This window comes from Miscanthus floridulus, chromosome 7 (assembly GCF_019320115.1).
Source record: "Miscanthus floridulus cultivar M001 chromosome 7, ASM1932011v1, whole genome shotgun sequence".
NCBI classification, from domain to species: Eukaryota; Viridiplantae; Streptophyta; class Magnoliopsida; order Poales; family Poaceae; genus Miscanthus; species Miscanthus floridulus.
In genome coordinates, this window is record NC_089586.1 from 27,327,001 (window position 1) to 27,338,550 (window position 11,550).

Sequence of the window (11,550 nt, forward strand, 5' to 3'; positions counted from 1 at the left end):
AGCTTCTGGACATCCTTCACCTTTCTCGGGGGCTTCATGTCTAAGACAGCTTTGACTTTCTCCGGGTTAGGGCGTATGCCGTCGTAACTGACGACGTTGCCAAGCAATATGCCAGAAGGGACACCAAAGATGCACTTCTTTGGGTTTAATTTCCATTGGAACGTATTAAGGGCTGCGAAGGTGCGTTCTAGATTGTCAACAAGGGTATGAGCTTCCTTGGTTTTGACAACTACGTCGTCGACATAAGCCTCGACGAGGCCGTCTTTTATCTCGTCGTTGAGGCAGGCCTGTACAGCGCGTTGGTAGGTAGCACCGGCGTTTTTGAGCCCGAACGACATAGTCGTGTAGCAGTAGGCGCCGAAAGGCGTGATGAAAGATGTCTTGATCTGGTCGTCTTTTTTGAGAGCGATCTGGTGATAACCAGAGTAGCAATCGAGAAAGGAAAGCAGCTCGCAACCGGCGGTTGAATCTACGACCTCGTCTATGCGAGGTAAACCAAAGGGGTCCTTAGGGCAGTGTTTGTTGAGATCAGTGTAATCAACGCACATTCTCCATTCATTATTCTTTTTGCGTACAAGAACCGGGTTGGCTAACCATTCCGGATGATACACTTCTTTGATAAATCCGGCTGCCAAAAGCCGCGTAACTTCTACCCTAATCGCCTCCTTTTTGTCGCGAGCGAACCGTCGTAGCTTCTGCTTGATTGGTTTGGCCTTGCTGTTGACATTTAAGGAGTGCTCGATCAAGTCCCGAGGTACACCGGGCATGTCGGAAGGTTTCCATGCAAACACATCCACGTTGCCCCTCAAGAACCTGACGAGCGCGTCTTCCTATTTGGGATCCAGGTCGGCCCCGATAAGGGCCGTTTTGCTGGGATCGCCTTCGACCAGCTGGATCGTCTTGTGCTCCTTGGATCTGATGTTCTTGCGCGGAGCCTCGAGCTCTGGGATCTCCAGGTGGTCGGCCGGGGTCTTCTTAGCGTCGAGCATGGTCTCGGCCATGCGAATAGAGAGGTCGTGGGCCTCTGCGATTTTGAAGCTGTCGTCCTCGTAGGTATAAGCTGCGTATACGTTGCCCCTGAGGGTTAAAACTCCTTTCTCAGTAGGCATCTTGAGCACCAGATACCTGTAATGAGGTATGGCCATGAACTTGGTGAGCGACGGTCGACCAAGAATAGCATGGTAGGTGCCGTCGAAGTCAGCGACCACGAAGTTGACGTAGTCGGTGCGGAAGTGGTCCGGAGTCCCAAACTGCACAGGTAGCGTGATCTGCCCGAGAGGTGTGGAGCTCTGTCCGGGGAGAACGCCCCAGAACTGTGCCTCGTACGGCTTCAGGTCTGCCTGGGCTATTTTCAGAGCGGGCAGGCTGTTCTTGAACAGTATATCAATGGAGCTACCGCCGTCGATCAGTACCCTGTCGAATTGAACCTTGTTGATACAAGGATCGAGGACCAGGGGAAAACGCCCTGGCTCGGGTATGGCGGCCCATTGGTCCTTCCTGCTGAAGTAGATTTCACGGTGAGACCACGGAGGAAGCCGTGGATCGGTGAGAAGGTTGTCGGTGTTTGCCACGTTCATGCAAGCGCGGGCGAGCAGCTTGCGTTCTCGTTTGGTTTCGATGGACACCTTGCCGCCGATGATGGTGTGTACGCGATCAGTCGGCTTGACGTATTTGTGACGAGGGTCTGCATCGTCGTCGTCGTTGTCCTCGTTGCGCTGTTCCCCCCGCGTCGTTAGGCTTGTCGGACGTATCCGGAGCCTGTTGACGCGTGTAGATAGTCTTGAGGACGCGGCAATTCTCCATGGTGTGGTTCGACTTAGGATGGAGTTGGCAGGGCCCCTTCAATGCTTTGGCGTAGTCGTCCTCGTAGTTACGACGTCCGCCGCCCTTTTTCACGGTATTGACCTCGCCGTCGTCTTCCCGAGCGCGCTTGTTTCTGTAATCGCCACGGCGGTTGCGCCACTGATTACGTTGATCACGGTGGTCGCGGGAGTCGTTGCGCTGGTTGCGGCGGTCAAAATTGTCGTTCCGACCACGATTACTGCGGTAATCGTCGCGGTGTGGAGGGTGGTCGGAGCGTGGAACCCTTGCTGCTTCTTCAACGATTATCTTTTTAGCGTCGTCAGCGTCCGCATATTTCTTAGCGGTGGCCAAAAGCGCTGTGACCGATTCGGGTCTCTTCCGGAGGAGCTTGTCTCTTAGGGCGTCGTGGAAACGGAGGCCGGTGACGAAAGCCTCGATTGCTTCGTTGTCGGATATTGATGGGACCTTGATGCGCATCTCCGAGAAACGCCGAACGTACTCGCGCAGTGGTTCATCCTTTCGATCTCGGATCCGCTGCAGATCGTACTTGTTGCCGGGTTGTTCACAAGTAGCGATGAAGTTGTCGATGAAGGCCTGCCTGAGCTCCTGCCAAGAGTCAAAATAGTTCGCTGGCAAGCTAACCAGCCATTGGTGACCTGCATGACCAACAGCGACTGGGAAGTAGTTAGACATGACGTGCTCGTCGGCCATGGCTGAGCGGCACGCAGTTTCGTAGAGCATGACCCATAATTCGGGGTTTTCCTTGCCGTCGTACTTCTGAAGCTTCTCGAGCTTGAAATTCTTGGGCCATATGACTTGGCGCAGGTGTGGAGTGAACTGCTTCAGGCCCGGCGGACCGTGGGCGGTGTCATACTCCATACGGCGATAGCTTTCATGGGATGCACGATCGTCGGCTCTCTGGTTGATGCGAGCACGTAGATCACGTCCACCGAGGTGATGGCGGAGATCGTTATTGCCATCGCGGCGATCTCGATTGCCATCTGGGTTGGCCCTGCGACCGTGGTTATCACGGCGATTGTCGCGGTTATCTCGGCGGTTGTCGCCTCGAACGTCGTGGCGGTTATCCTCCCGGCGGCGGTTGTCGTCCCGACCACCATCACGACCACCGTTTCCGCCTTGACGGTTGTCTGATGGGTCATTATTGCGCGAGCCACGTTGGTTGAGTGGCTGTGAGCGACTTGAGTATTGGCGGCTGTGGCTTGATTCGACAGAAACGGATGGAGCCCGGGCTTGGTTCATCTCTGCGGTCTGAGCCATAGCAGCCGTCAGATAAGCTTGTATGTCATCATGGATTACTTGAGTCTCGGGAGTGTTGGGCAGCCGCTGCATTGTCGCCATGGCGACGGCTACGTTGGCGCTTGGGGTCTTGAAGACTTGTTTGTCCCCCACCCTGTCGAAAGCATTGTTGAGGTCACGTGGCTGGACCCTTATGCGTCGTGCCTCCTGGTCTGCTCCAGCTTCGGCTTGCCGGCGATTAAACCGGTCAATATTGCGTGCTTCGCGTGCAGTCTTTTCTTGTTCTGTTTCGCCAACCGCTGGCGGCTCGTCGTTGCTGACAACATGGATTAAATCCCCTCGTCTTGGCGGGAAAGACGGAAATTGGGGGAAACCCGGGGCGTGGTCTGGTAGATCCAGATCGTATTTGACGCCTTCATCTTCGTGACGCTGAAGCTCGGTGTGGACCGATGCGTTGGAAGCAATGCCGGATGAGGAGCTGGAATCACCCTCTCGGACTGTGTGGATGGATCCTTCTTGATAATCTTCGATCCGGACCATGTTGACGATGTTGCATGGCTTCGGCCGAGATCGATGTATAGGACACAGATCCGAGCGGCGTCGTAGGTTGTACGCGTAGCTGGAGGCAGCGTTTCGCAGGCCGTAGGGCTGGACCTGGTGGTTCTCCTTCGGGACCTCGTACTCGCAGAGTCGGAGACCCGTCGCGAAGGCTGGCTGGCGACGAGCGGAGCGCCCCTCAGGGGTAGATACGACCACAAGATCTGTTCCAAGTCGTGCAGGACGACTGGTCCGAGCTGGTCGGATAGATCTGTTGCGGGGAGATGTTACCTGCTCATTAGGTTGACTTTGAATCGTACTTACCAGAGCTAGGGTTTCAGCGAGTTTGATGCCGACCCGATCGATGGAGTCGAGCAAGTCGGTGTCGTCGATCTGCTTTCCTTTGTAGCGGGGAAGCGGACGACGGGTTGTCGGCGTGGCTGTAATCGTGGTCGGAGCCAGATGTACCGTGGTCGGAGCCAGATCCATCGTGGTCGGAGCCACGTTCGTCGTGGTCGGAGCCGTGTCCACCGTGGTCGGAGCCAGATCCATCGTGGTCGGAGCCACGTTCGTCGTGGTCGGAGCCGTGTCCACCGTGGTCGGAGCCGTAGCCGATGCAGGTGAAGTAGTCGTCGGCGCGGGTTGAATCCACGCCTCCTCCGTGGTCATGGCGATGGAAACGTCGGGGCCGGTGGTCCAGGTGATCTGGCCGACGGTGAACGTGAGGCCGTTGGGCGTAGCCATGGAGCCGGAGATGATGACCATCTTGTTTGCTTGGAGAGCAGTACGCACACCCCCTACCTGGCGCGCCACTGTCGACGAAATATGGTCGGCAGTCTACCTAGGGGTATGCCCAAGGTAGTAGATTATCGGCAGACAGATGCGCAAGTCCCAAACAAGACGGTGACGCAAGACAGACACGAGGTTTTATCCAGGTTCGGCCGCCAAGAAGGCGTAATACCTACGTCCTGCGTCTGATTTGTATTGCTGTATGTCAATGAGAGATGTTTTTTAGAGGGGTCCCCTGCCCACCTTATATAGTCCGGGGGGCAGGGTTACAGATCTGGAAACTAATCCTAGTCAGTTACAATTGCCATATGTGGCCGGACAAGGATTCCTATTCTAATCGACCAGGATCCTGCTTGGTCGCCAAATCCGTCTTGATTCCTTGTGCGGGACTCCGATCAGGTGGACCGAGCCGCACGTCGTTTTTCGGGTGGACTGAACCCATCGATCCGGGCCAGCCCAAGCTTAGCCGTAAGGGTATAGGGGTTAATACCCCCACAGTAGTTGTTGTGCTCAATTACTTTGGATGAAGGCTACCTTGAGTGACTTTAGAATCAAGTTCAAGCAAGTGCCATTGCTATGTGACAATGAAAGTATCATAAAGCTCACCAACAACCCGGTTCAACACTCAAGAACAAAGCATATAGATGTTCATCATCACTTCATAAGAGATCACTGACAAAAAGGGGACATTTGCATAGAGAGTGTGGGCACCGAAGATCAACTTACCGACATATTCACCAAGCCACTTGATGAAAAAAGGTTTTGCAAGCTAAGGAATGAATTGAACATACTTGACTTCTCCAATATGTGCTGATGCACCCCCACTATATGACATGCCTCTCCTTCGAGCAAAGCAAGGTAAAGTTGATTGACATATCATCCATCCATTGCTAAGGACTTGTTTAGTGCATTTAGTCATTCCTATCATGTCCTAGGCTCATTCATAAAAATTAAATGAATTTGATGCTTATATGGTACCACTATTGCTTGTATGTTTGAAATGATCTAGTGGTCGCATATGACATATTTGTGGGCTTGTAAACCTAGTATTTGATTTAGAAAATGAGCTATAAGTGTTTAACTCAACATGGTACAAGATAACCCTTATTTAGAGGTGTGAAGAAGCTTGTCCTTGGATCAAACCGAGTTAAATATCTTTTGCAAGTAATCTAGATTGAACCAAATTAGAAAAATGATCCTCATTTCACATGGTTTTACCCCAACATATCCATAATTTGAGGCCACCTTTTGGGCAAATTATTGACATTAATAATCCTACCCTATTTATACTTTAAGCCTTTGTGGTCATTGATGACAAAGGGGGGAAAATAGTGTACAAAGATAGTGAAACAAAGGGGGAGGAATAATATATGACAAAGGAAGGGGATCAATTAAAATTTTATGACAAAGGAAGGGGATCAATTAAAATTTGGAGCATACAAATAGGGGGAGCAAGCTCATGAACTTGTATGGTAAATTTGAATGTGCATTACATATGTTTGCTTGCATGGCATAAGTTTTAATTTCAAATATCCATGTTTGTGTGGTGTATGCTAGTTATACGTTTGCATGATGAAATGAAAAACTAGCATGTATAGGCTAAAGTAACTAGACTTATGTTCGTTCTATGGAAACTAGACCCTTGTATGTAATATTGATCTCACAGGGTATTCTAGTTTTTGTATATGTCTAGTTACTAATGGTGCTAAGGATGGTATAATGGTGCACTCCGATTGGTATCACGCTTCAAAGGTCCATCTCTTATACCTTAGCATCATTTGGTAGAAATTGTCTCCTATATTTCCTATCTAATCATATGTGCAAAGCTTCAATCCAAACTCTTAGCACATATGTAGGGAGAGCAATTGCTATCATATGGATTTCATGAAACTTGTCCATATCCTTTACACATGGTAAATATGCTTGGGCAAGCAACATGGATTCAAATAAACTTTAATTCATATCTTTGTATAAGGGTTGTCATCAATTACCAAAAAGGGAGAGATTGAAAGCTCTAGTTTGGTTTTGGTTAATTGATGAAACCCTAAGTGCTAACCTAGTTTATCAAGATGATTATGAGATAGGTAGCACTACTCCAAGTGATGAAGCAATGACGAAGATCATGACAATGGTGATGGCATGGTGATGGTCAAATGCTTAAACTTGGAAAAGAAGAAAGAGAAAAACAAAAGGCTCAAGGCAAAGGTATAAAATATAGGAGCCATTTTGTTTTAGTGATCAAGACACTTAGTGAGTGTGATTACATTTAGGATAGATAGCCGTACTATTAAGGGGAGTGAAACTCGTATCGAAATACGGTTATCAAAGTGCCACTAGATGCTCTAATTCATTGCATATGCATTTAGGATCTAGTGGAGTGCTAACACCCTTAAAAATGTTTGAGAAAATATGCTAACACATGTACACAAGGTGATACACTTGGTGATTAGCACATTTAAGCAAGGGTGAAGAAGACAGAGGAGATGCCAGCGTTGATCAAGTGACCAGACGCTGGATCTAAATGCACCGGACGTTGACTGCCTGCGTCCGGTCGCGCTGACTTGGCGGTACAGTAGCTAGGGTATACCATCGGACGCTGGGCTGTGTCTGGTCGAGGTGAACCGGACACGTCCGATCGAAGAAAAACGGATTTGGACCCTTACTGTACTCGACCGGACACTGAGGCTCTAGCGTCCGGTCAGTTTAGCCAGAGCGTCCGGTCAGCACTTAGCTGTTGTGATCTGACGGTTCAGTTTTAACTCAGAGTGACACATGGCATAAATCAATGGACCAGACACTGAGTTTAGGGTCCGGTCAGTATGATCGGAGTGTCCGGTCAGAGCGTGTTTTGCCCAGTGAAGGGGTATAACGGCTCTATTCCATGGGGGCTTCTATTTAAGCCCCATGGCCGGTTGTAGCTCCAATCCTTGCACATTTTCATTGACATAGCAACCTTGTGAGCTTAGCCAAAGTCCTCCCACTCGTCTCCATCATTGATTCATCATCTTTGTGAGATTGGGAGAGAATCCAAGTGCATTGCTTGAGTGATTGCATCTAGAGGCACTTGGTATTTATGTTGCACTGCGGATTTCGCTTGTTACTCTTGGTGGTTGCCACCACCTAGACGGCTCGGTGCAGCAGTGGAGGATCGGCATGAGGTGGTGATTGTTCGTGGCCGCCTTCAGTGATTGTAAGGGGAGTTGTACCTTCCCTGGCGGAGTGCCGAAAGGTAACTCTAGTAAATTGCTCATGTCTTTGAGTTACCTCACTTGTGGGTCAGTTCTTGCGGTGTCCTATCGTGTGGACGTGGTTTGTGAAACACCTCTTAGCCGTTGAACCACCAAGTGTTGGTCGACACAACGGGGACGTAGCGTGTTGGCAAGCACGTGAACCTCGGGAGAAAATCGATTGTCTCTTGTCATTTATATTCTCTCGATGATTGGCTTAATCTTCATCTTGTGATTGGTTCATCCCCTACATGGCGGTACAATCACCCTACTCACCTATTTACATTCTTGCAAACTAGTTGATACAAGCTCTTTAATGTAATTAGAATTGAGAGCTTGCTTTATCATTTACATTCATCTAGTTGAGCTCTTTAGAGTAGCAAGATTGAGAGCTCTTAGTGAGTAGTTACATAGCAAGTTTGGGTGCCTTAGTAATCATTGCAACTAGAATTGTTGGATAGGTGGCTTGTAACCCTTGTAGAGCTAGAGCAAGTTTGCATTACGCTATTTGTCATACTAATCAAATTGCTCTAGTTGATTTATAGATTTTTAAATAGGCTATTCACCTCCCCTCTAGCCATATTAGGACCTTTCAACTAGGCGCGGCCCCAGCACCCACTTCGAAGATCGGCGATGAGTTTATGATGGTGGCATAGGCATCTGCTTCGTCGGGTGCGCAGGCTAGGCGACGTGCTGCAGCAGCCAACAAAAGGGCAAGGGATGATGAGGTATATATTTCTCTTCCATTCTAATGGTAGATGTGGGATCTTTCATTTGTAATTTGAACAATGATTTGGGGAAATCACTATTAGGGTGATCAAATGGATTGGAATGATGGCTATACCGCCATTGTTTGCAAGTTGTTTGCTGAACAAGTTAGAAAAGGAAATCGACCAAACACTCATTTGAACAATATGGGCTACGCCGAGGTGAATGAAAGGTTTTTTCAGAGCACCGGTATCATGTTGAAAAAAAGTCAACTTAAGAACAAGTGGGATAAGTTGAGGGCTAATTTGAGTGCATGGAAAAAAATTAATGAGAAAGCAAACTGGTACTGGTTAGAACTGGGACAAGGGAACTATCAACATGGATGGCGAGTGGTGGAAAAAAACCAAACAAGTGAGCATTCTCACATGTTATTTTGTTCACTTGTAGTTTTATTAGTCTTGTATACTTTCAATTTCTTACCTTTGTCAAAAAAAATTAGGAAATTCCTAGCATGGGGAAATTTAAGAATAGGCCTCTCCAAAATGAAGATGACTTGAAGGTGATGTTTGGGAACATCATTAATGAAGAGCAAGATCATTGGAATCCTATGAGTTCCAACCCCATCATACCCCCCAGCCAAGAAGCACCCAATCCTACCATTGATGCTGAGGATGAGAATGAGACAGGTGCTCACAATGACTTAGACAATGGTGATGAGGTGCAGGAGGTTTCTCCTAACGTTGCCAATCCTAAGAAAAAAGCCCATGTGATACTTGAAAAAACTAACAAGAAACCTAAGACCAGTACAACATTAGTTATACAAGAGCACATCTCCAAGATATCAGACAATGCTGCCTCTTTGGTGGCAAGTAAGCAAGCTGGGATTACTATTGATCAAGTAATGGGCCGTGCTGTCGCATGTGGGGCTAAGTATGGCAGCGATGAGCATTTTGTGGCAACTGAGCTTTTTGTCAAGAAAGAGCATAGGGAAATGTTCATGACTATGTCCACCAATGAGGCTAGGTTGAATTGGCTTAAGAGGAAGTACGATGTGATGTTTGGAAAGTAATGGCCGAGTAATCTTATGTTATGTGGATAAGTTATGATAGTGTTCGGCTGGACTAAATCTGGCACTGTTCATGCTGATTTTTACTGTTCATGCTGATTTTCTGTGAGAGAAAAATACTGCTCCGGCTGGAAAAAAAGGGGCCAGCCAGCCATATACGGCCAGCCGAACACGCTGTATATTTGTCATCTCTTTTATTTAGACATGCCATTTTTATTCATCTTTTAATGTCGTGTGGACATATATGTGATGGTCAATGAGTTTATTTGGACATGTCAGTTTTAATTAATGTTAATGTCGTGTGGACAATTTGTGATTGTCAATTTGTTGTCATTTTTATTCGTCTTATATTGTAATTTTTTCGTCTCATATCGACATGTCATATTTAATCTTGCAGCTGTCTAGTGATGATTCTAGTGATGAGAATCAGGAATTTATGAAAACTATCTTAGGAGGTGCTATGCTTGCTCAAATATATGTTGATATGTTCCTTACTAAAAACCCTACAAGGACGTCTGCCACCAGTGGAATGGGTTTTATGTTGGAGACTTTACGCACTCCGGGCGAATGCCATAGCCAACTGCGTATGAGCAGAGAAATCTTCTTTGACCTTCATGGTTTATTGGTACAGAGGTATGGGCTAGAACCATCCTTGCACATGTCAACAAAAGAGAGCCTAGGAATTTTCTTATTTATCTGTGCGGGAAATGAGTCTAATAAAAAAGGTCAAAATCGATTCAAGCACTCTGGTGAAACTATTAGTCGCAAATTCGAGGATGTTCTGAATTGTTTGATGGCCATGGCAAAGCATTTCATTAGGCCAAAAGATCCAAATTTTCATACTGTTCATAGGAGAATAAGAGATGATAGGCGAGCATATCCACATTTCAAAGATTGCATTGGAGCGCTTGATGGCACCCATATTCGTGTTTCCCTTCCACCAGACGAGCAAGTGAGGTATATTGAGAAGACAGGGATAGCCACCCAAAATGTTTTAGCAGTTTGTGATTTCGACATGCGGTTCACATGTGTCAACGGGCCAACCGGGAGCTATGCATACAATGCATTGACTGTGGACGAGAAATTCTTTCCACATCCACCGCAAGGTAAAATTTATTTGAATAATTACTTTATTACCATTATATGTGACTGCAAATAAATTTAGTTTTTTTCATCATTTGTAGGTAAATACTACGTTGTGGATGCGGGGTATCCCAATCACCCAGGTTATCTTGCTCCATATAAGGGTGAGAGGTATCATATGCCTGAGTGGCATAGAGGTATGGAACCGAAAACCCCAAAGGAAAAATTCAATCGCATTCATTCTTCTATTCGAAATGTGATTGAGCGATCTTTTGGCGTATTGAAAATGAAGTGGCAAATTTTATACAAGATGCCGAACTACCCGATGTGGAAGCAAAAAATGGTAGTTGTTGCTTGTATGGTCCTCCACAATTTCATTCGTGAGCATAATACTGAGGATGCAGACTTTGCTCGGTTTGATCGTGATCCTAATTTTGTCCCTACAATACCGCAATGGTACAATCGATTTGTGGTTCCATCAGATGGATCTACTCCAGAAGGCAGTGCCACTACAATGGATAATTTTCGCAATGAGCTGGCCACCAATCTTGCTCTTTCTAGGAGGTAGAATGTAGCAGAGTAGTGAATTTTCAAATTTATTTTCTATTATGGACCATTAATTTATGTTCGGATATTGTCATGAACAAGGTTAATTATAGTTTAATTAGTTAAATACACTAGCGGTCCTTAAACTTATGGCTCTGTGCCACTTAGGTCCACGAACTCTCAAAGTCAAAATCTAGGCCCCGGAACTCATTAAGTCGTGCACCGTAGGTCCATACCCCTTCATATAGCTGCTGACTAGGATACAATTTTATAAAAACACCCTCGCATAGTTATCTGCTAAAGTTACACCTAGATGTCCAGCCTCGACGGGAACGAGAAGACCATGTCCTTCAGCTCCACCTCGCCCCTAGGACGCTCCAGCACCGGCGCCGCGTCCAGGTCGGCGGGCTCGACCACCGGAGGAAAAGCAGCTGCTGCTTAGGTGGTTGGCTCCCCGCCTCCGCGCACAAGCAGAAGCACCAGTAGCTCAACTCGGCAATATCCTGGGCGCTCGCCTCGCGTGACCAGCGTGGG

General features: G+C 47.4%; 1 pseudogene; it reads left to right on the top strand.

Moving 5' to 3' along the window:
* Positions 1 to 9,763: 9,763 nt before the first annotated feature.
* LOC136465265 (protein ANTAGONIST OF LIKE HETEROCHROMATIN PROTEIN 1-like) lies at positions 9,764 to 11,038 on the top strand (annotated as a pseudogene).
* Positions 11,039 to 11,550: the final 512 nt, after the last annotated feature.